Source organism: Chamaea fasciata, unplaced genomic scaffold (assembly GCF_029207755.1).
Source record: "Chamaea fasciata isolate MVZ Bird 193981 ecotype frontalis unplaced genomic scaffold, bChaFas1.0.hap1 SCAF_1, whole genome shotgun sequence".
In the NCBI taxonomy this organism is placed as follows: domain Eukaryota; kingdom Metazoa; phylum Chordata; class Aves; order Passeriformes; family Sylviidae; genus Chamaea; species Chamaea fasciata.
This window is the reverse complement of record NW_027094086.1, coordinates 35,924,313-35,943,629: the sequence shown is the minus strand read 5'-3', so window position 1 is coordinate 35,943,629 and position 19,317 is coordinate 35,924,313. Positions and strand designations below refer to the sequence as shown.

The window sequence follows — 19,317 nt, the reverse complement described above, 5'->3', positions numbered from 1 at the left end:
AGTTAGCAGTTTCCTGACTGGTGTTGTCTCGAACATCTGCAGACCACGAATGCAGCTGCTTCCTATCTTCTTCATCCCATAGAACAACTGAGCTGATGCTGCTGTCTACCAAAATCAAAGTCACTGAAATGGGTGTAGTATCAATCACCTAAGTCTGAACAGAGTATTTAAGAACGAGTAACTGAAGTGTTGAAAACATATTTGCCTAAAGCAGCTTTAATTGAATGTTTTGACAGTTACATTTTATATTGAAGTCACTCATTCACCATTGATATACTAAACCAGAAGGAACATCATCACCTGTAAGGGTGCAAGTAGATGGATGACCCAAGAGTGTTTGTTTTGAGGAGGTTGATGAACCACTTTTTAAGGTACTATTATAACTAAATTATCAGTAAGCAGAAAAGCATCTGAATCACACAGACACTTTTCACAGTTGCTGGAAGGCATTATACTACTGCTGCCTGTCTTCATAGTAATGTCAGCCCTATGTGTAAAGGGGGTAGTGAGAGATCTGTTTCCTGGCTCAAAGCACATACAGTACAATACCATATGCTCCCATCAGAAGGAACCGTGGGTGCTCACAACTAATCAAGATCAATCTCTCAATTAGGCAGATCACAGGGTTCAAACACAAAGGAGAAGTGGTAACTCCCAGAGATGCACTTATTCTCTTAGTCATGTTGTTTCTGTGTTGGATTATTGCTGAAAGGCTTAGGTGGAGGAAAAATGTGTTTCAAGGAGGAGGTGTCACAATATGTCATTTACAAACAGCGAGTTGTAGTGCATGGTATACAATTTATAATGCATCCACGTGGACAGGTGCAGATACACGCAGGCGGCTTGGTCGGTGCTCTCAAAAGGCTGGATCCAAGCCAGCTCCAGTCTCGAAGCTGTTTAGACACAAACCGGTAATATACACAGCCTGTCACCAGGCCTTACTGACTTGAGCACAGAGCAATGTTAACACAGTTATATAGGCCAGAAATGGCTCATGTCTGGTCAGATCAGAAGATGAGGAGACAGATCTTACTTCTATGTCCACTCTCAGGAGGGAGCACCCATAGATTCCCCTCAAACCCCTCAACCTGTTAAGGAGCATGCCCACATCTGAGATACAGCCAGTGAAAGAGGGTATTTTCATACTCAGACAGAATTTACAATAAAGTCTTTGCTGTGGGGATAAATATAAGTCTTATCTCCCTCTGAGGTGTGTGGACATAAATATCTATATATGTCTTAGCTCCGTTTGAGGTTTGTCTTGAATTTTTACAATGTTCATAGACATGCTGATAGAAAAAAAAATATCAGTGTTGCATGTCTTTCAAGCATATGGCACTCCTTAGAGCCAACAAGGCTTTTCTATGAAAGATGAATATGAAATCAGGGCAAGATTTTAGTATACCAAAGTAAATTTCCCCCAACACTGTGTACAACAAATGAAAAAAGAAAAGGTGGAAAATCTGTAAGGTGATCAAGCTGCCAGTGAGTTTAACTCAGGTCCACAGGCTACCTGAAAGAAAAGATACAAAACAAATGAACAAACAAACAAAAATCCTCCTTAGAGATCGCGCCAGTCAGCTGGCCAGAAAAAAATGCCAAAGCAACAGTGTACTTGTGCCATCTGGCTACTTCTCCTCCCTCTGATGGCTCTCTGCCATATTCCTGACCAGGATATTGGAAGAACCAGACACAGGCCACATCCAAATAAATCCTCACAGGTTTTATACTGGACCCAGTGGATGCTGGAGCAGGTTTCTGGGAGTCAGTGTTACATAAATGTCAAGCAGTGTGAACATGCCTGAAAGAGCTAATAGCTGAGTACCAAACCTTACTACATTCAAGGCACACTGGGACTTGACTGCAGGAAAAGCTGTCCCTTATTCAAGAGGCTTCAGGTTAACAGTCTGCAGCATGTAGCAGCATTCTGGGTTTTCTCCTCTGTGGCTACTTTTCCTTTCAAACTTCCCTTTCACACCTGAAATGGGACTTTTACCTTGAAGAAGACAAGACTTGGGGTCACTTTGCAAGGATCTAATCCTTACCTTTGTTGAAAAAAACCAGGTTGTGATTATCAGACAGTTGTATTTATTTTGCTTGATAAAAATGTAATCTAGGGATTGAAAGCAAAACACTACATATTCAGAAGATAATTCACAGTTTTAGATATCAACTGAAAATCAAAATATGCACCATTTGCAGTCAGCAACATTCGCGAACCACATGTATGGGGTATGTACAGCTGGTGTAGAATTTAATTTGAATGCTATTTATGTGCTATGCATGCTGCATATAAAGCAGACTGTCAACTGTTCATTTCCAAAAAAGGAAATAAAAGATACAAAAATTAAACCTAATAAATAAATAAATTTCAGAAACACAGGGTTTTCAAAACAATAAGGTCAGAGTAAGGTTTAATTCTTTTTTAATTTCACTGATTTTTGCCAGTTTAGTAGAACCTTTTACTCTTTTAGTGCATTTCTTTAAAGTGGAGTGCACTTTGTAATTGTTTATGTATGGTTATAAAATTCATAGCTCTCTGAGACACAGGAATGGCCCCTATTTGGTCAATATATATTTCTTGGATTTTTTCAGCTTCTAATATTTTAATACAAATTATTTATATCTTAAATAATTTTAGTGCTTTTAAAAAGTGAGATTGCTAGATTTTTAAGAGAGAAATGCTGTTTATTCATACCACATATATAGCACAGGCTTTTGCAGTGCAAGTGTCCTGGCACTGCTCTAATAAATAAGCCAAACACAGTACCTCCAGTTACTGCAAATTTTACTTCATGTTCCTTTGATCCAAAGTAACTACTTTAAACTGCACTCCACTATTTTACAAACTGGCTTAGAATGACCTAAAAAGAGCTTTTGCAATTCACTTAATTAAAAAAAATAAAGAAGAAGAAGAAGAAGATAAAAACAACCTTTAAACATTCTCCTTTTCCAGTCACATTATCTTTTATCTTCTCCATAATTATGAATGGAATTTAGCCCTATTAGGAGTCCATTCTATGATCACCACTGCAGGACACAAGAAAATATGTGGAAAGGCCTCTATTTAATCTTAAAGACATTGGAAAACCTAACTTAAAGACTTCATTTAAAGACTTATACAGAGAATAATAATAGTAATGGTATTAGTAATAGTAATAATAATAATAATAATAATAAAAACACAACAACAAAAACCTTTGCAATAAGAAATTTTACCAGTATCAGATAAGTGGTATTTGTGACACTAAATAAAATAAATCATGATCATTTGATAACCGTGAAAGCAAATGTACATTTTGTATCAATATGCCCAAACTCTTCTCTATCCAAAATGAGGTGACCCATCTACACTGCTTATTGAGAGTCATTGCCACCTGCCAAGAGATGCTCGACATTCGCTGCAAGAAACCACGTTCCATGCAGTGACCTCAGTGAGAAGGACGAAGGATCCGTTTTTGTCTGAAACCTCAGAGATGACAAAATAGATCTTTTTTTGTCCATCCTTTGCAAAAGGAATCTTATTATCTGTCTTAAGTTGACTTAAAAGGATTTCTACTTTGCCATAAACAAAAAATATATGCTTGGAACTCAAACCCCAAAATTACTTCCTTAAGCAATTACTGAACCTTGGGCTTTCATTTCCCTAAACCATTCTAAGTGAACATAAATTTGGTAAATCCCCATAGGAATTCACCCTCATTGGTGAAGATGACAAGCAGAATAAAGTCTGCTCTTTGGAAGAGCAGACTTCAATTTATTCAGATACCTTACAGGTAGGATCCCATGGGAGGCAGCTCTGGAGGTTAAAGCAGCTCAGAAAGGTAGCAGGTCTTCAAGGACAGCATCCTCTGAGAACAATGCTTCACACCAATACTCAGAGGGGAAATAAAAGGTGGGTGCATTAGGATGCAGACTTTGCTCAACAGGGAACACTTGACAGAGCTCTAAAGCATAATGGCAGTATATGAAAGGTGGAATCTAGGACAGTCTACAAAGGAGAAAGGTATAAATGTTGCCTAGACACATAGGAATGATGTTAGGAAAGCCAAAGTTCCCCTAAAGTTGGCCTTCTTGAGGGATGTCAAGGCAACCAGCAGATGCCCTGCCATTGTGTTACGGTAATAAAAGGTTGAACAAGGAAAATGTGAGTCTATTTCTGAATGAAGCAGATGATCTCATGTCAGTGGGGGCTGTTGCAGCCTCCCCAAGGGAACAAAGTCTTCAGGAACCCCAGGCCTGTTCAACAACAAAGAGAAGCCAGAACAAGGAAGAATCACTCTTGGTGGAGGAGGAACAGGTTATGAAACATTTAAACAAATTAAACATACACAATGAGTCCTACAAGAACTGGCTGATTTCATCACAAGGTCACTCTTGATTATCTTTGCAAGGTCTTGTCATGTAGGTGATGTTCCTGAAGAATGGAAGATAGAAAGTGTCACTCTTATCTTCAAGAAGGGCAAGAACAAAGAGCTGGGGACCTACAGGCTGGTCAACTGAGAAGATGATGAAAATCTGTCTGGAAACCCTTTTCAAAGAGAAAGGTAATTGGAAGTCATAAGCATAGAATTATGAAGGGGAAGTCATGTCTAACCAGTGTGATGGCCTTCCATAATAAGACAGCTAGTTGATGGATGAGGAAAGGGAAGTTGCTGTTGTCTACCTTGATTTCAGTAAAGCTTTTGACATTGTCTCACTGTCATCATTGTTGAACAACTGATAAACTAAAAGTTAGGAGAGTGGAAAGTGAGATGAATGGGAAATTGAGTAAATAACTGGGGCCAGAAAGTTATGATCAGCAGCATAAGTTTCATTTGTGGTCAAATTATTAACGGTATACCACAGGGTACACCACACTGGTGCAAAATTGTTTAGCCTCACTACTGACCTGGTCACTGGAAGAGAGTGCACTGATCAGGTTCACAGGTGACAAAAAACTGAGGTGTGTGTCACACACCAGAGTTTTACCATTCAGAGTTGACCTCCACAGGCTGAAAAATTGGGCAGCGAGGAAATTACTGAAGTTCAACAAGGAGAAACGCAAATTCTTGTACCTAGATAATGGTGTAACCCCAGGGACCAGGACATGCTGAGAACAACCATCAGGAAAGCAACTCTGTAAAAAAGGATCTTGGGGTCCTTGGACAGCAAGGGGAGTATGAGTCACCAATGAGTCAAAAAAAAAAAAGCCATCACTATCCTGGACTACATTGGGAAAAATGTTGACAGTAGGTTGAGGAAGTTGATCTTTCTCCTCCACTGAAAACTGGTGAGACATATTTAGCAATCTGTCCAGATCTAAGCTCCCCAATAAAAGAGAGAGATGAACTTACTGGAGGGAATCCAGTGCAGGGTCAACAAAGATAATCAAGGGTCTAGAGCATCTCTTGTGTGACGAGAGGCTGAAAGAGCTAGGACTGTCAGTCTGGAGACGAGAAGGCTCAGGGGGGATCTTACCAACATTTGCAAATATCTAATGGAAAATAAATAAATAAATAAATAAATAAATAAATAAATAATAAAAAAAAACAAAGAAGAGGGAGCCTGACTCATTTCAGCAATAGCCATAGACAGGGCAAGAGGCAATGGTTATAAATTGAAAACATGAAATTCCATCTAAACACAAAGAAAGCTCAGACTATTTTTTACTGTGAGGCTGGTCAAAGATTGAAATAATTTTCCCAGAGGGGTTGTGGAGTCTCCACCTGTGGGGCTACTCAGAAGGCAACTGGAAATGATCCTATGACACCTCCTATTACAGACCCTGCGTGAGCAGAGGGTTTGAACCTGATGACCTCCAGAGTTCACTTCTAACCTCAACCAATGTCTGATCTTCAAGTTTCAATAGCTAGCAACAGATACTGAATACAGTTCATTTAGAACTTGTGTAAAATGTTAATGGTGAGGATAATTGGACTTTGTTGAAATTTTTCAGTTACTCTGCTACCTTCTCAACAGCTGAAATGTCTGAACTAGGTGAAAAGGTGAGCTTGAAAAAGCTGCTTCAGATCACACAGGAATTATATGTTATTTCCAACAAGTACAGAGAAGGAAATCTGCAGTCTAAGTCATGCAAAAGTTAGACCAAAGTGTACAGCTTCAGAAATCAATGTCAGGCTGCTTCTCTTTGCTTCTTGAACTGAACCCGTTGTAGAATCTTCATGGACCAACATAGATTAAATTATGGTAATAGTGTTTTCTGCTTTTAAACTCTGTGAGCAGCTGAATACCAGTTCTCTGGTCTGCAATGCATATTTAAATATAACTTGTAACATATTTGAAGTGCACATGCAAATTCTTGAAGATATAGCAGGTGCATTTAAATGAATATGAATTATCCCTGACACAATGTAGATGGAGGTTACATTGCAAAACATTTTGTGTACAAGAATTCCAGAAGAGTTGACAAAAAAAGCTTAATCTATTCTATAGTCTGTAAAATATTGAAGTTCAAGATTACTAAAACCATGGTAATATCCTACCCACATCATCCTAAACAAAACTATTGAGTTGATTGTAACTCTATCAGCTTGACAAAGAAAGAGGGATGGTTTTATGAAGGGAAAAGATGGCCAGAGACTTGAACACTGTTCTAAGTGCAAATTAAGGTCTACTGTAATCTTTGGATTCATAAACAAGGAATATCAAGCAGGGGAGAAGAGCCTTGTATTCAGGCTCAGCATTCAAACATCCAGCCAACTACTGAACCTCTGAGGGAGTGCTGTTGGAGGACAATATCCAGGTCTGCTGGTCCTCCTCAAGAAGGCAGTTAACAACACAGAAGGAGTTCAGCAAATAACCAGAAGACTCCCTGAGGTGTGTTTTACTGTGATAAACTGAAGGGATTGACTTCAACAAGTAGGAAATTGACAACTCAGTTAACATTAGTAAGAATGATCTTCAGTCTGACTAAGAGAGGTGCAATAGTGCAATGCTAAGGAGCTGAAACTAACCAGATTCAAACCAGGAGAAAGTGACATATTTTAAAAAGTGAGAACAGCCATCACAGGAGCAATTTCTCCAAGGTTAGCCCGCATTAACAGAGAAATTGAAATATTAGGATTTTCTTTTCCACAGACATGATCTAGTTTAAACAAATTAATTCACTGCAGTCTTATGCATTGCACAGGAGGTCAAATTAAATGCTTGCAGTGGTTCCTTTGGGCTTTTTAACTGTAATCTGTAGTTTGTGACTCTCCTGCCCTCCCCAAGACTGTCGTATGCATGTAAATGCTGCTCACACAAGTGCACATGCTTGCCACAGCTACAGGAGGATGAATTGCACACTCCCTCCATGGCACTGTAACCCACATGTTTTATGCTTCAGCATTTGACTTTGGCCCAAAGAAAGAGAGAACAGCTGTTGTTTAGACTCATTAAGAGCCAAGGAGCCCAACAGAGGTCTGTTCCACGCACCGCCTGTGCGTGAGCGGATCGGTGCGGCACTACGGGAGCACAACCCAGCAGTTGTTTCCAAAAGGCGTGTGCCAGCACCATCTACTACACACTTCCCCACACCTTCCCTTAGACAGCACACAGCATCACCATCTTCATCATTTTCCTATGGTTAACATAGCAAAGACCTTCAAATACTTGCAAATGAACCATTAAGTTAATTAACAGAGTCGATGCTGAATTAGAGTTGTATATTTGTCATTTCAAACTCTGGGTCTACCCTGACACAGCCTTTTACTGACTGCGCTGTATTTTGGGACTCGGTCAACTCTACCTGCTGGTCGTTGCCTGAAAATGTCTTGTGCAAAACAATTGACTTAATGCCTCTTGTCTGCTCTCCTCTTGGCAGAGCATGTGTCCATCTGGATTTACAACCTCCTATGTCCACCAGGCTACCTCTCATGACACAACCAATATCCTCACATGTACGCGGACTGTTTTTATCAAGTGGTGGCAGCTCCTAGGGCATTCTGGTTTTGCCTTATCTCCCTCTTTTATTTTTTTAAGTATCAATCTCTCAGTTTATAGCAGATTTTTCTGTGTTGTTCTTGTAAGCAAAATTTAAGGTTGCATTAACCCTGTTTCATTGCCACTATTCTGTAACAGAAATACTAAACATTGTAATAAAATGACTCTGTAGCCCTGTTTTACCAATGAGTATTTATTACTTGAGTGATAGTTTATAACAAATGGACTGAAGAAGAGTGCTCACCTAAACCTGCACTTTCCTGCAAACTGATAAAGCCATGTCCACATAGCTGAGACTGAGACTCTAAAATGTGCCTGCTGTTCCAGACAAACCAGCAAAAATTACCTGAAATACCAAAATCTCCTGTTTAGTCATAGGATTTTTTTCTTCTGGGGTTTTTTGTTCTAATTTTGATAAGCCATTTTCTGTAACTGCTTAAGAATCACAATACAGGCTGAAATAAAATCCTGTGAAATTGTGAATTAAATATTGTGAATATTGTGAAATAAAATCCCTCCTGTTCTGGTCCCTTCCTTCAAGTGACAATAATTTTTGTAAATAAGCTGTTCTGACTACCCTATGCTAATACCCTTCCTTTCTCCTTCCAGGGTTTCATTCCAGCAGCAGTTTTGGCAGCTGTTGTCCACCTTCCACTCGAAATTGGATTGATTTCTGGTTTTCTGACAGCATAACATAAACATGATCTAGCACTAGACTTTGTTACACTGCATTTCTATTAACTACTGAACCTCAGTCAGGTTTTTATTCACACTGCAGCATCACTGATTTGGAGTTGAAAGAACAATTTCTGTAAACCCAAAGTAGAAGCTGCCAGATCCTTCTTAGTGATGACAGTAAGTGTTGCATGGTCAGTCTCTGATTATCATTGATTAGAAAGGTTAAAAAAAAAAATCCAAGGACTGAAACCAATTACGTTGAGTCTCTGTTTGTCCCTAAATTTGCTGACCCTTTCTACAGTCTGGTTTGTCCAGTTCAGTAGAACAAAGTTACCTTCATCATTTCACGTCTTGAGAAAGTTGTGCAACTTTCACTCCTCAGCTGAGATTATCCCAGTGATGAAGGTTCAAGCTTTTAGGCTGAACCTTAGCTTTTAGCTTTTTTATCTGCACTCCAAGGCAAGTAAAGGCAGCAGGAGTCCCTGGTCCTGAAGACAAAGTGGCACAGACTGATGCATACCCACACTGCTAAGACCAAACCCGCCTTCAACAGAATGGCTTCATCCAGAGCCCTGAGCACTTGCCCTCTGTCTCCTCCAGCCCCTCGTAGCCCTAAGATGTAATTGCTAGTTTGTGTTTCTTTTGCTGGTTTACAATACCTAAAATAACATGAGAGATGCAGTACAGGCACCACACAGCAGGTGCACAATTACAGTAAGAAAAAAACAGCATGCTGGCAGGTTTGGCATCTGGAAACACAAAGCCTTCCATGATGGTCTGAGATGACTATCCAGCACGAAGGGAGCCAAAACTGTTCGCAGGCCATACTACCGTTTGGGCATGAAGTGGCAGGAACTATTTTCAGACCCTTGGAACCACAGATTAGTTTGGGTCAGAAGAAGGTCTAAAGATCAACTAATCCAGTCCTCTCTTCCTGAGACAGGAGCATCTTCCACTAGATCAAGATTTCTCAAAAGCTCATTGAATCATGTCTTAAACATTTCCAGAGGCATCCACAAAAGCTCTGGGAAGCTTGTTCCAATGTCTCATCATGCTCTTCACAAAAAGTTTTCCTTATGTCCAATCTAAATATACCCTCTTTAATTTTCAACCTGCTGGACACACTTCGTGTGATGCAGCCCAGGCTAGAGCTGACTTCCTGGGCTGCAAGTGCTCTTTTCTGAGTCCTGTCCATCAGGATTCCTTAGTCCTTCTCCACAGGATGGTTCTCAATCACTGTATTCCCCAGTCTGCACTGATATTCCAGATTGTCCTGACCCAGGTGCAAAAACTTGCATTTGACCTTGATGAACTTCATGAACTCCACCTGGGCCCACACCTTAAGCCTGTCTCCTCCCAAACTGGTTTGGAAGTGCCCGTCTGGAATGGTTGACAAACAGAAGTAAGGTGTACTAACAACTACACTGTGTGAACAGTCCAGGCTCATTATTTGCCTTTTATTTTCCGTTTCCTAGAAGCATGGTTGGCCTGCTGAATGTCTAGTGAGCATATCTCTTGTATCTTACATGTATTGATATCTTTCCCTCAGAAAACAATTGGAAAAAAAAACCCAAAAAACCCCAAAAGCACTTTATTTATAGTAATATCAGCTCTTTTATGTGAAAGCTCTTTAGGTCCTGTGATCTATCATTTTCAAATCATCTTTAAGAACGACCTAATAGGTGTTTCCCAGGCTGTCTGCAGCCACTAGGATTTCCCAGCTGGCCCACCATCTTTCCTGTAGCAGACGGAGACCAGATGTTTGAGGAATTAAAATCACTGGGACAGCTGAACTCCAGCATGTGAGTCTTCAGAGCCCAGCTCAGAGGGAAGCACACCACCACTGTGCCCATGAAAGCTGGGGTGAAGACAGGAGAGCTGATTGCATTGTTTCTGCCCATGCCCAGGTATTTTTATCACTATATAGCCTAAAATCATAAATGTGCTCCTTGATTTCTGATTGGACTTCTGGGCACACAAGCAAGTTATCATGAGATAGAGTGCAAATCACAATAACCCCTTGAGTGCCATCTGGTCCTATTTGAAACTCCTGATCCCAAACTGCATAGAGCTATTTAGCAAACCCATGTTTTGTATAGGATAAAGGTCTGTAGCTACAGCCTATAAATGGAACTGAAAGGATTCGAATGTTTAAATGTTTTTTTCCATACAATATATTTTACTTTACAATCTATTTGCCTCCTGCTAAGTAGTTGCCCATTTAGGGCTTTAGGATTTTTGCAGCTGCGATTGCTGCTGCTGCTCTTGTCAAATTATCTTTGAGCTCAATGCAGATCCCTCCTCTGCTCACAGTTTGCTGTGTGGTCTGAATTGTCTCCAAAGGAAGGATCCTAGTCTGGCTCCTCTCTCTGCTGACCAAAAGCTAGTAACACACTTAAAGGCTTCGAAAGCAGACATGATTTATAAGGTTTGGTGCTGTCTGCCTCCCTTTCTTCTGCCACCTACTGTCTGCAAGTACAGAGTTTAACCTTCTGCAGCTGCCTTGGGAAGAGTTTCAGCTCTCAACCAGTTTTCTGTCTGACCCAAGATCCTGGGTTTGCCAAGGCTGCCATAATCCATGCCATAGCCATGTTGCAGGGGGCTGGCAGAACTCCACTCTTCTTGGGGCCTATGTCCAGTTATTTCTCATTCCATGCACTGAGAGCCACTGTGCAGGACAGCCACAGGCTACCACAGGCTTGTGTCAGAGCCTTTAGAGACTTCCCTTTGTGAAGAGGAGTGGGTTTTGAATGGAATGCTTTGTGTACAGACAGGAGAGCAGGGAAAAACAGGTTAAAAGGATCAGAAATATTCATAAAACAAAGGATGGGGAGGCAGGTGTAGTGTGTCCAATAGCCCTTTCTAAACAACCCCTCTCTGGGGTGAACCTCTCAATGAATGAATCCAGCAAATGCAAGGCAGAGTTTCTTGTACTCCTGGATTGCATACCCTACCCATACAGCAAGGTGCAGCCATGTCTCCTGCTGAAGGCCCCCAGATAAGGATGTTGAACGTGGTCACTCTTGGTCCATCCTAGAACCAATCTGATAATAGGCAGATAGCAAATGCAATAAATTACACTTCATGTGAAGGAAATGCTGCCAGAGCTTTAACTGAATGACACTGAGACTAACAAAATTGATTAGAAAGGCTCAGGAAATATACTTTAAGGGTAAAAAAAAAAGTGGCTCAGTGTAAGATTCTGATGTAGTTCCCCCGGGGTCATTTGCACATCCCACAGTCTCACACCCTGGGATTGTACCAGTGCCATCAAGTTCAGCTGCTGGCACCAGCTGAACAAGCACTGTTTGTGCCAGTTTCCTGGTGGGAGTGATTGATTAGAGCTGGTTGAGCTTGCCCTGTCCAGAGCAGGTGTGGAGCAAATTTGCCCTGACTCAGTCAATTAACTTTATCAGAGAATCAGAATCAACAGCGTGGATATGATAACAATGTGTTGCAGGGTCCATGCTTCTCACTGTGCCTGGTCTCATGCTGGTAGCATAATTTTGAGTTTATCACCAAAAATGGTGCCCAAGTCTTGTGAAGTGTGAGCACTTGGGTCCAGATTCATCCCACACATGAGCTTCTGCTATTACAATGGATAATTCCTGCAAAATTTCCTATAGCCACAGTAAAGAGAGGGAAGCAAGGAATACCCCAAGACCTATTTGGTGATCTAAAAAATGTGCCTCAGGGAACCTCTGGCTGTTCAAGCGCACACCTCTCCAAGTCTGATGGCAAATGAGACTGGTATAAGTTTGATCTCAGTGAACTGACCTCTCAGAAAAACTGCATACCAGTTTTCACTAAGCTCTTTAATTCAGGGTTATAGACAAGAAGTAGGGAACCAACCACTACATTAATGGTGGGCTTCTTTCCTATGCTAACAAGGCCTGATGTTATGTGTACATGTGTACAGAGTCAGAGATGTGAAAAAGCTCCATGCCCTTACCCTGACAAAGCCTCAGCTCAGAAGTTCCCAGAAGTAGTCTTACATGTTTTGTAGATCTGATGTTCCTAGTCTTGCCTCCAGCCTCGCCACTTGTTTTCACACCCATTTAAACTCAAATATATCTAACTGTTGTCCAAGCAGTTCACCAGTGAGAGAAATGGGACAATTATGAAGTAAATCAGTTTGAAACACGTTCAGATCTCCATGCAAACGTGCCTTTGCACAACTGACTGTCACCTTGGTGGATTCAGCCTGCAGGTGCGTGGAATTCCTTGCCTCCAGCAGTCCTCTCCTGGAATAATCAAATTACTCTGCAAAGGAAGCACCAGTAAGTCTCTGTGACAGCCTAAGACAGGACTAAGGATGCTGAAAGCTTTTGTCAGCCCTCAAGCATTCTCTGGTCACTCGACCTTACCTTCAGAAAGGAAGTTGTGTGTAAGCCTAGTGGTACCTGGATTGTCCTTGGTAACTGAGGTTATGTTGCAAAATACTCTGAAAGACAACTCTGGAAGTTCCTCACAAAATAAAACTGTATGGGTTTTTTTTCTCCGTGGTTGGCATATGGCCTTTGTCTTTATCCCACCTTGGTATCTGGCTCAGCTCTTCAGTGGGTGTGCTATGCTTGAGTTTGAATAAAGGACTAACTGAGCAACAACACCAGGGCTACCCCAGATGTCAGAGCTCAGCAGCTGGTCCTCTCAGGAGCTCAGCAGAATCTGTACCTCACCTGCTGATGCTTCCCTGATTTTTCTCCCCTGACCCTTGAGGATGCAGTGAAGTAGACTCCTTTAGCTTGCACCAACAGGCCTCTGCCCACACAGTGAGTGAAGTGCTGGGACCATAGCTGGCAGCATTTTCTTCTCTGGATACAAAAACAAGTTCAAATCCCGTTGCAATGGTTTGGCTCAAAAATATTGTGAGTGTCACATTGCTAATCAGAGCTAGGCACTGTTACAAGGAGCTTTCCTGTTGGTCATGATCATTGCTGTCATTAAAGGATTCTGTCACTTTTAAAACGAAGCAAGGCCATATGGTATATGATGCAACCAACCAACCAACCAAAAGTAAGAAAGTATAAGAAAGACAAAAATGTAATCAAGAAAAAGACAGAAAGAGAAAGACAAAAAGAAAGCTGGCAAGCCAGGCAGCCAATGAGAAAGAGAGGAAAAAGAGAAAGATGAAGCAGAGAGAGAGAGAGAGAGAGGAAAAAGAGAGGAAGAGAGGGAGAAAGAGAAGGAAGGAAGGAAGGAAGGAAGGAAGGAAGGAAGGAAGGAAGGAAGGAAGGAAGGAAGGAAGGAAGGAAGGAAGGAAGGAAGGAAGGAAGGAAGGAAGGAAGGAAGGAAGGAAGGAAGGAAGGAAGGAAGGAAGGAAGGAAGGAAGGAAGGAAGGAAGGAAGGAAGGAAGGAAGGAAGGAAGGAAAGCAATGTTGCTTCCCTGTTTTTATTACAAGCTGTTTCCCCAGAGCCAGTCTATAGTCAGAATTGTATTGTACTTCAGTGAAGGCAAAGAGAAATAATACCCAGGGGAAAAAAAAAAAGATCTAAAAATGGGAAAAGTTCTCCTACCTTGTATTATGTGCAATTCCAGGCACTGTAACAGTGAAACATGAGCAGATAGCTCTGTTTCTCTGAACATGCTATGTTTTAGAGGATGTTACTCTCGGAGCTTCTAAACTTTGTGACATAAACAGCAAACCTAATTCTGAAAAAAGCACCTACCACACCTGATTACCATAACCAGGATCACACACCTTTAAATCAAAAGTCAGTTGAGTTGGAAAAGGTTTAAGTTTTTTCAATAAATTACTTTTTATAATGACTATAAAAGTTATATAGTACACAGAGGCTTGCTAGAGGTAGATACTTTACTGTACCTGAATTGCTGGGAATACTTGCTGAGACATAAAGCTGACAATCAGACATCTGAGTGTGTTTGAAAAACATCATCTACCAAAAGATTAAGGTATGAATTTAGCAAAGTAATCCAGAAAGGAAATTCTTTGTTCTTTCTTGTTACTTATCATGGCAACTAAAGGGATATAATGGGAAATGAGCTTACACTTTACTTCAGAAATAGTTGAAATACAGGAAGGGTTTGAAAACAAAATTTTTTTTCACTGTTAAATATATGGATTTTGACTCTTACTGAACTGTGCTTCAACACATTTTTTATTTTATGCCCATGATAACTTATTAAACATATAAAATTGCCTTATTTATAGAGAACAAGAGCACTGCAAGTCATAATGCCTCTATTTTTCAATGTAGCGACTACTTAAATGTGTATAGCTTCTAAATGATCTTTTAATTACAAGGGGAAGAGGGGAATTGCTAGGAATAAAAGAGATTTGTTATTCTACAAAGAAGAGAAAAAAAGGAGCAATGATTCTAAATTTTAAAAAGTACTAATTGCGATTTTTATGATAAAGAAAGCCCACTTAAGAAAAACAACCTTTTAGTTAGGATTGTTGAGAGAATGTCATAGGGAAGGTTGAGGGAGAGAAAACTAAGGATGTGAAACTGAACATATCCTTCTGATGTGCAGAATGGGGAAGAAAGGGAATTAACTAATGAATGCATCCAAAATACTGACAATATTTTAGTGTTCCTGGTGAATTAGTGAGCTCTAAGATGTCTGAGAAGAAAGAGGAGAAACTTACTGATCTTTTAAAATGGCAAGGGAAGAGGAAGAGAAAGAGTGAACCTGTCATCTACCATCTGGTAAGGCTAACTTCAGTCTGCAGTATTAAAGTGGGAAAAAATACTAAAAGGTAAAAATCTTAAGCACTTAGGGGAGAACGGATCCACAACCAACAAACAGCATGGATTTATAAGGAATGGAAAGAAGGCATGCAAAATATTTTTTTCTTCCTATAATTGCAAAGTGGCGACTGAAGGGAATACAGTAGCTATAATATACGTGCCTACTAACATATAGATTTGTATGTATGGGCTTCAGTAAATTAAATAGGATCTAGCAGTGTGACCAAAAAAAAAAAAATCCAATGCAATTTTTGGGCTTCTAACATAGAGACATTGTGTCATGTACCTGGGAAGTGATAGATGTCTCTCTCAGTATACAATACTGATGAGATAGCATCTCGACTACTGCTTTCAGATTTAAGTACTTTCAGTAACAATAAAAGTGAACTGGATGGAGTTCAAGAAGCATGGAAGGAAAAGCAAAAGCCTATAGAAACTGTTTGGTGATGAAATATTAACTGAAAATAGACATCTATAGCCTAGTCAGACAAGGGTGGGAAGAATAAGCTTGGTGCCATGTTCTTTATAGAGGAAGGTTTTTGGTACAAAGAAAATAGGGTCAGGACTGAAAGGGAAAGCCAGACAGGGAGTAAATATTAACTGTACATGGCCAGGGCTCTGGCCTCTGCTCCTGCTGAGACTCAGTCAGGTATTTATTGGGGTGCAGAAATGCACGTGAATGGGGAACTGTGTTCATGGGGGGAGAAATGGCTTGGAGGGCCTAAAGAAGCTTCTCTGGGGACAGGAGAGAAAAGAAAATAGAAGAGGGGAAAGGAAAGATAGAAAGAGGGGGGTAGGGAGGAAGGGAGGAAGGGAGGAAGGAAAGAAGGAAAGAAGAAAAGAAGGAAAGAAGGGAGGAAGGAAAGAAGGAAAGAAGGAAAGAAGGAAAGAAGAAGGAAATAAGAAAAGAAAGAAGGAAGGCTCTCCAGCTTCCCCAAACCAAAGCAGAGTATATTGCTTTATGGTAGGACCTTCCAATCATTCTCCACAAATCTCAGTGTACTGACTCAGTGAGTTTTTCACTACCTATATCCCCTGTGTTGTCCCCGAAATGGGGATAGCATCAGACTCTTCCATCCTGATTGGTTTCAAGTACACACATTTCTTCGTTTGTCTATATAATTGAATAGAAAACACATTCTGAGAGCCTCCTGACTCCTGCCCAAGCACAGACAGCCCACAGGTTTCAGCTTCAAAACGAAGAATTAGTTATCTCCCCATGCCAAAAAACGCTGAAGAGGTCTTTTACGTTTAAATGTAATTTCTTTTTACATTTTCATGTCGTTTTCTATGGCTTCATCCTTTCCCTCCAACAGTGCCACCAGCTCCGCCGCCTCCGAGGAGGGCCATGCACTTCTTCCGAGGCCCAGGAGATGGTGCTGTGGATTTTGGATCGGGAGCTCAGCCACCGGGGCTGGGGCCGAGGCTCGTAGGTCGCCGCGGAGCCCGAAGGGGACCCCGCGACAACTGGCGGGTCCCCGCGGGAATCCTCAGGTGCCCTCGATCTCTCTGCATCCCTCCAGGATTTCTTTTACACCTCTAGCGGTCACTCCAGAGGCGCAGGGCCGAGGTATCAGGCTGTCGTTCCTCACTCCAAGAAGCCCCAACTCCGCTGCGCTGTGGGTCAAGTTCACCTGCGCCGGTTTTGTCCCCCCGCTAAGGATCAGGAACGGAGGGAGTGCTTACCTCCGTTCCGCAGGCCCTCGTCACACTAAAGTCCCCCAAGCCCGGCTGTACACACACACCAGCCACGTCCCCCCGCCCTGCCCGCTCCCCCCGGCACCGGGGAGCTCCGCCGGGTGTCCCAGGGGTGAGAGCATCTCCCTCTCCTCATTCCCTACAGGCTTTCTCCTCGCCACCCGGAGCGCCCGGCGGCTGGCGGGCCCTGCCCGCGGCGGGGAACAGCTCCCAGGAGAGTCCACCGGCCTCCTGCGGCTGCCTCTGAGCACACAGGCACCTCTGAGGATGTTTGCCCCAGGAGCCGATGCAGTGGGGAGGGTAACTTTATTTCTTTTTACTAGTTGTTTTTTTTTTTCTACACCTTGAACCTGAATAAAGTTTTCTTCACAGAGAAGACTACACAGATGCAGTTGCGGCGAACGAAAGCACTCTCCAAAGCTTGTCTTTGCGCTGGGAAAGCTGGGCAGATCCTGCATGAGGTCTGCCCCTGCTGCACTCGGCGCTCGGCTCTTATCTCCCCCAGGCTCGGCGTGTCAGAGGCAGAAGAGTCGTCGGACTGGGCCACTGGAAGAAGGACCGGGAAGTGGCGGAAGATCCCAAGCCCTCCTCTTGCTACGGGGCCGTCCGGCTGCAGCAGGCACACGCCGTACCTCTGCTCAGGGCAGACAGAGAGACACTAACCTCACCTGACTAAAATCTGTCTGCATTCAACTCTTGCGCGTCGGACGGCAAAATTTGGAAAGTGTCTTTCATCGCAGAAACTTTTCTGGAAACGCAGCCCTGGGGAGAGGGAAAAGGGGATTTTACTTCTCTCACAAATGGGGAGCGGAACAAAATAACTGTGGAGCAGATCTTGCTAAAGACGCCACAGAAAACCAGCAAATGCCGTGCTGTCCGCTCTCATCTGTTATCCTGGGACCTTCCAGCGTCCTTGCCCCCCTGCCCCTGCCTCCCGCCCCGCCCGGGACGGCCCCAGCCCGGCCACTCACAGCGGAGCCCGGGGAATGCTCCGGGGCGGCCGGCGCAGCTCTTCTGCAGCTCGGCTCCGGGCTACTCATTTCCCGAAATAATGACCCAAGTGTGGAGGAGCTGGTGGCAGAGGGCTGCGGTACAATTAAACCAGGTAACGAGACGCTGGGCAGATGTGTTTTCATTGCGCTGTAAGATAAACGCCGTGTTAAATGCCTGACAACTTCCCAGAAGCAATCAGCAAAAGTTTACGAGTGCATAAACCTCAAAGACTATTCCTCGGTATTTTTATAAGCGCCGCATTTAAAGCTTCTATAAATTCTTCTGCTTGCTTCCAAACTAAAGTTCCCGTAGACTATTAAACAGCCACTTCTTCGTGAGGTGGGGAGAGGCAAATCACAACAGGCGGGTCCAGGGAAGGCGAGAAGCGCTCTCTTTTCGTCTCCTCCACTTTGCTCTCCCAGCTCCCTCCCACACCTCCCGCAAGGTAAAGTTTGTGAGAAAGTTGGCACCTTTGGAGCACGACAAGTCACAGATGAGCACATCGGCAAGATGAAGGGATACATTCATGTCTCAAGAACAGGGGAAAGACCCAATAGAGAAGGAAAGGAAAGGAAAGGAAAAGAAAGAATGAAGAGAAATGAAAAGAGAGGTGGTTGAAAAGACGGGATGAAGCAGGTAAAAGAATACGAGCAGATCTAGGGGCAGATCATGCAGACTGACTGCTGGACAGGAAAGAGCAAGAAAAGCTTAGATGGCGAGGGGGATTTCAGAGGCAGAGGGCAAACCTGAGCAAACGCAGCCGAGGTCGAAAGGAGGTAGCCGCGGTGTCCCCGTTCCCCCGCCCCGACGGCGCGGCCCGGCAGCACCCCTCGCCTCTCGGGACACCCACGGAGGCCGCAGCCCCGGGGCAACGGGCCCGGCCGCCTGCGGAGAGACATTGTACGTCGTCCCCAAAGTTGCAGAAAAAACAAGGGAGATAGTGCTAGTGAACCCACAGACCAGCGGGAGAGATCAAGCCGGAGCCCTCTGCCTTCGAAGAAATAAGATTAGGAGAATGAAATGTTACCACTAGCCATCAAAATTATAATAACAGTATCCGTCATCCTTAAGTGACCACACGAGTTTTACAAGTTGGATATTAAACAGATTAAACAATAATAATAAAAAAAACCAAATCCCTGTTGCAAACATAAAGCCCTTTGTTTATGATCCCGGGGAAAATAAAGTTGCTAATTGAAAAACAATAAACCTAAAATGCCTTTGGATTAATAATGATAGAGGTTAACGGTGACATCCATCCCTTGGAAAGGGGGAGGGGAGCGAGGCGCTCGGTGACTGTGCTCTTGG

At 42.7% G+C, this 19,317-nt stretch overlaps 1 long non-coding RNA gene across 1 annotated transcript; it reads right to left on the bottom strand.

The window, feature by feature from the left end:
* Positions 1-17,685: 17,685 nt before the first annotated feature.
* On the bottom strand, positions 17,686-18,956 carry LOC136287932 (uncharacterized). The gene is made up of 3 exons (XR_010720420.1): positions 18,756-18,956; positions 17,988-18,156; positions 17,686-17,778 (listed from the first exon to the last, which is right to left on the bottom strand). It is a non-coding gene; the product is annotated as an uncharacterized lncRNA (long non-coding RNA).
* Positions 18,957-19,317: the final 361 nt, after the last annotated feature.